General features: G+C 34.9%; 1 long non-coding RNA gene across 2 annotated transcripts; it reads left to right on the forward strand.

Annotated features, from left to right (window-relative positions):
- Positions 1 to 940: 940 nt before the first annotated feature.
- LOC124893578 lies at positions 941 to 4,219 on the forward strand. 2 transcript variants are annotated; one of them, XR_007050771.1, is made up of 2 exons: positions 941 to 1,304; positions 3,926 to 4,219. It is a non-coding gene; the product is annotated as an uncharacterized LOC124893578 (long non-coding RNA). The 2 variants fall into 2 exon arrangements; XR_007050770.1 differs by lacking the exon at positions 3,926 to 4,219 and adding an exon at positions 1,544 to 1,916.
- Positions 4,220 to 4,975: the final 756 nt, after the last annotated feature.

Below are 4,975 nucleotides of genomic sequence, written 5' to 3' on the forward strand. Positions count from 1 at the left end.
AAATAAATATTAAAAGTTTAAAAAAATAGCCATATTTTTTTTGGTGTCGGCAGTCAAAACCCAATCAAATTGAATAACTTCAGTGTTAGATAAGAGATGATAAATTGTAAATCTCTAAGTGTTAAATAAGATAAAACTTTAGATTTGATTGAAATGTTGTATCATTTTAACATGATGTTAATTCTATACTATAGCAGACAACAAAACATTGAATAGGAAGAATCCAAATATGATAAGTACTTAACTTACCCTTGGCTATAAAACAACAAAACATTGAATAGGAAGAATCCAAATATGATAAGTACTTAACTTACCCTTAGCTATAAATAATAATAGTAATAATAATAACAATAAGCCATTAGAAATACTATAAAATGAAAGCAAAAAAGAACCATAAACTTAAACATAAACAAAACAAATAAAAAGAGATAAGAGAAGAGAGTGCAAAGATTTTCTCAATTCTTCTCATTGTTTCAAGTGTGTACAATCTTGTGTCAAATATCATATTTTCCAAAATAAATATATTAGCCGACATTTTTATATAATTCATATTTCTCCAATAAATTAATATTTTAGAATACATTACACAAAATATTTATGAGTTTTTAAATATCATAATATCGATCATATACTTCTGAATTATGTAAAAAAAAAAAAAGTAATTATCGAAAACTTATTGATCTTCTACAGTATAACATGATGCTTGATTTGATAATTTATCATGAAAAGTTTATATCTTCAACTATAATTTATTTTTTGGCTATACTGCAAGAAAAGTTTGATGTTAGAGAAACAATATATGATAAATCATTGACAAGAAAAAAAAATAACAAACAACTAATATATTACTTTTATAACCTGGATAAAAAAGAGAGAGAGAGAGTTCAGGAAGAATATGAAAGGAAACTTTAGGGAGCATTATAACATGGGTGGAGGAAATTGTAAGTCCTAAGTGAACTATTCTATATATTCTTTTTTTTTTTAATTTAATTTTGGGATTTTATTAATAAAATAACAAAATACCACTTAGTCTTTACACAAGATGGGTCAACCCATCCGGAAACAAAAACAAAATTAAACAAAGCCTACTTCTAACCTTTGAATCGGCCCAACCCTCTATTCTATTACGTATAAGAGTAAAAGTAGGACTTCCAAAATAAGTATCCACTCTTCCTTTCCTCTTCAACCCTACAACATCTGAGCCATGTTTCACTGTTCAACCGTCGCTTCATCTTGCTCCAGCTCTGGGTGATAAACACTGTGCCCTGGTTGCCTCTTGTTTGTGCATATCTCAACTTGCAGAAGTAAGTCTTGGTTATTTTCCCTTTGCTTTGATTGAATCTTCATTTTCAGCATATTTTCATACTTCGTAATGTGTTTTAGTTGTGCTCTCCGGTGGATAGGATTAATTTCTTCCTTGTGTGCTATGTTAAGGGTTCTTATCAGCTAAAGACTATTACTTCTTTTGATTAAGACTGAAATTGCCCCTCTGTAGATGTTTAGTGTGAAATCTTTTGTCTTCTTAATCTTCCCCATCTTATAGATATGGTTGGTATGGAGATAATGGGATGCTCAAAACCACAAATATTCAGGGAGTACTATGACCTTCAGGTTTATCAATTTTAATCCAACCAAGTGACCCTCGCTGTGAGTCCTTTTTATTGGTTATTGTAGTGTAGGCTAGTTAGTTGTTTTACTCATTTTGTTGCCTCGATGGCTTGTACATATTTGCATGTGAAAAAACTAAGTTTTAGCCTCTCCATTCTTCTCACCTTTTTCTAGTGACAATCTTAAGTATGAGCATTGTAATTTGTCATTATTAATTATCCTCTAACTTCTAGCTGCTGAAAGCTTGTGACTGTGAAATACCCTTTATCTATTACCACAGTAGCTAGATAATCAGCTAATTGATTCCCTTCTTTGAGAATATGTTGATACTATGCTTGTTTATTTCCCATTAAATTCCATATTTGCTCTATTGTATCTGATATGATCAATGGACAGGTCCACTCTCTAATTAAAATTTTCTGCAAAGTTAAAAAGTCTGTCTGAATGATGACTTTGTTATGTTGTGAGTGATTGTAATGTGTGTGAAATACCTCAAATTTTGGCCCTTGAAAATTTCTTAAGCTTTGATCTCACTACCTTGATTATGACTTGACCATACGAGTCATATGGTATCTTGATGGGTCAGATTACCCTAGTCGTAGGGTGTTAGTACAAGGTGGTTAGGTTTTCTGTCTTGGTTACGACTTGATAACATGAGTCGTTAAGGGTGGTGATGAGTCGTTAGGACAAACCTTAACCAAATCAGTAACTTAGCGGCTTGACCTTGCTCTAAGTACGAGTGGCTCACTAAGAGCCATGAGGATAGGTTATGAGTCGTGAGGTGAAGTTATAGGTTGTCCAGTGTCTGACCTAATTAGGTACTATATTGGTTACGACTAGAGCATACAAGTCTTTAGGTCATGTTATGAGTGGCATCATGGAGTTGTAAGGTGGACAGTGTATGGGTGTCCAACTCACTGTCTAGGCTAAGACTCAAGGCTATGATTCGTATAATGTGGTGACGAGTCAATAGGTCGACTCATAACTAAAGATAAGTTTTTTTAGCTTTTAAGCTAAGAGTGTTCTGGACATTTCCTACTTTAATTCCCTTTGATACCATGACTTAAAACCTTCCTCGAAACTTTATCAACACATCATTCCCTATAAAACACTCTCAAATTCTCTCTCAAGCTCTCTGTTCAATCTAAGTGTAGGGTTTCAAAAGAAGTTGTCATATAGGATTCTAGGGGTGTAATCCCTTCCAAATTCCTTGGTATTTCACGCCTATTACTCCTTCCTCATTGTTATTTTACTTAAAACACATGATTTAATGTATGACTTTCATGGTATTGATATGTTTTAGAAATAACGGTTGGGGTTTTTGAATGTTTAATGTTGAATGATGTTTTCCCATGGTATAATTATGGTTTTCTATGTTTTAATTATGGTTTTGAACATGTTGGTGCATGGGTATGGTGGTGGAACTTGATAATGGTAAATTTCTCTAAACTTGTGACTTTTGATTGTTTATGACCTCAAAGTGTTTGGTTTGACTTATTTCTAGAAACTAACACATGGTTTAAATGGTCAAATGGTTAAGGATTGTTTTGAAAACCTTACGGGGTACATGAGAATCCCCTATGTGTTTTTTATAATGGAGTCTGCGGGGTATACGGGAATTCTCTAAGTATTGGCTAATGACATTACTTGCAAGTTATAGTCGGCATAACGGTACCACTTTATAATGTCTTAATAATTGACTCCTAGAATTAGTGGTTTGGTTATGTGTAAAATGTTTTAATTGGACAATAATAGGGATTGAGATATCTAGCTGTGAAGGTGTGAGTGGGTTGGTCTTAGTGACCTTATGCTTGTGGGATACATGGGAATCCCCCAAGTCTATACATGTATATATGTATCATGGAGGGTGAAGGGTACACGAGAATCCCCAACCTTCGATGATATCCCCGATTCGTGCAGCTACACGTACTGGGGCTCGTTCAGGGGCTAATACTAGACCTATATAGCCCGTGGGCGGGCTTATGATGGTAAAGCTACACAACCCAAGTTAAGGATTTAAATGCATGCTAAACCTTGTTCCCAATCCCAGCACTATATATAAATCGTTAACTTGGGTTGTGTAGCTTTACCATCATAAGTCCACCCACAGGAACGAGCCCCAGTGTGTGTAGCTACACAAATCGGGGATATTATCGAAGGCTGGAGATTCTCGTGTATGTATATGTATACATGTGATTTCGTATGGTTATTTGACTTAGTTTTGAATTGATGGAATTATTTTATCTTTATCCCTGAGTTACATAATAGCGTTCACTCTACTAACTATTTTTTGGTGTTGTATCCCCACATAATGTAGGAACCAGTTGCACTTCCACTCCTCCTGCTCAGTGACTTGGTGATTTGGGGACAACTTTTGAGTCAGACTGAAGTGGTGAGCTTCCATACTCCGGAAGACCCCATTTCATGCTATGGACTTCTTTATATCATTTTTATTTCTTTAGTTTAAGTTTTGGTTATGGCCAGGGTGTAAGACCCCGTAAAATCCTAAGCTTAATTCAGGTCTTTAGTCTTGTCAAGGGGTCCCAGACTTTGAATATTTTAGCTAAGTACTCAGACTTAGTGTTATTTTAGCCTATGAAGGTTGGCAATCTTATTTCACGACCTTTACGTCCATTAAATGTTGATTTTTAGGTTGATTCATGATTGGGGAGGTCCATAGGTATTCCTGGGCGAGTTTTAAATTTTTTAGACCTTGTTTGAAAAACATTTGAGTGCCCAAAATAGTGGGTTAAATCTTGGTGTGTCGTGTCGACCATCGCGTTGATGGATGATTTTCCCCTAGCTTTAGTGCAAATTTCAGTGAACCAACATGAACTTGGTGGGAAGCGTCGGCTATCGCGTCGATGGCATTGACGCGGCTCGTCGAACTGCCCGTCGGTAACCCAGTTTTCAGTCATTAAAAGACCCCCAAGTTTTCAGTCTTGGGGGTGTTTAGGTCTTTTTCCCTCGACTCTCAGCACCCAAAAATGAAATTAAACACCCTATAGTGCAAATATAGTCATTCTTTCTCAAAATCTCTTAAGAACAAAACCCTTGAAGCTTTAATTTCAAATCAAGGGCACAAATTCCACCATAAACTTTCAGAAATTTCTTCAACAAAGGTATGTGAAGTGTTTATCCAAGGGTTCCTTCCACCCTTGGAGTTCAAGAATCTTTTTTGAACTTTAAGTAATTAATTTTATGATTTCCATATTTGGAATTGAAGTGTATCCATGATTGCTATTTGGAATAAGTTCCTAATTCATGATTATATATATATTTCATGTGAAATTGATCATTATGTGTGTAGGTTCATGTGAATCCATGATAAACCCTTGAATTATGAAATTAGAGTTGAATTATGATG

The sequence above is a fragment of the Capsicum annuum genome, unplaced genomic scaffold, assembly GCF_002878395.1.
Source record: "Capsicum annuum cultivar UCD-10X-F1 unplaced genomic scaffold, UCD10Xv1.1 ctg61984, whole genome shotgun sequence".
NCBI lineage: Eukaryota > Viridiplantae > Streptophyta > Magnoliopsida > Solanales > Solanaceae > Capsicum > Capsicum annuum.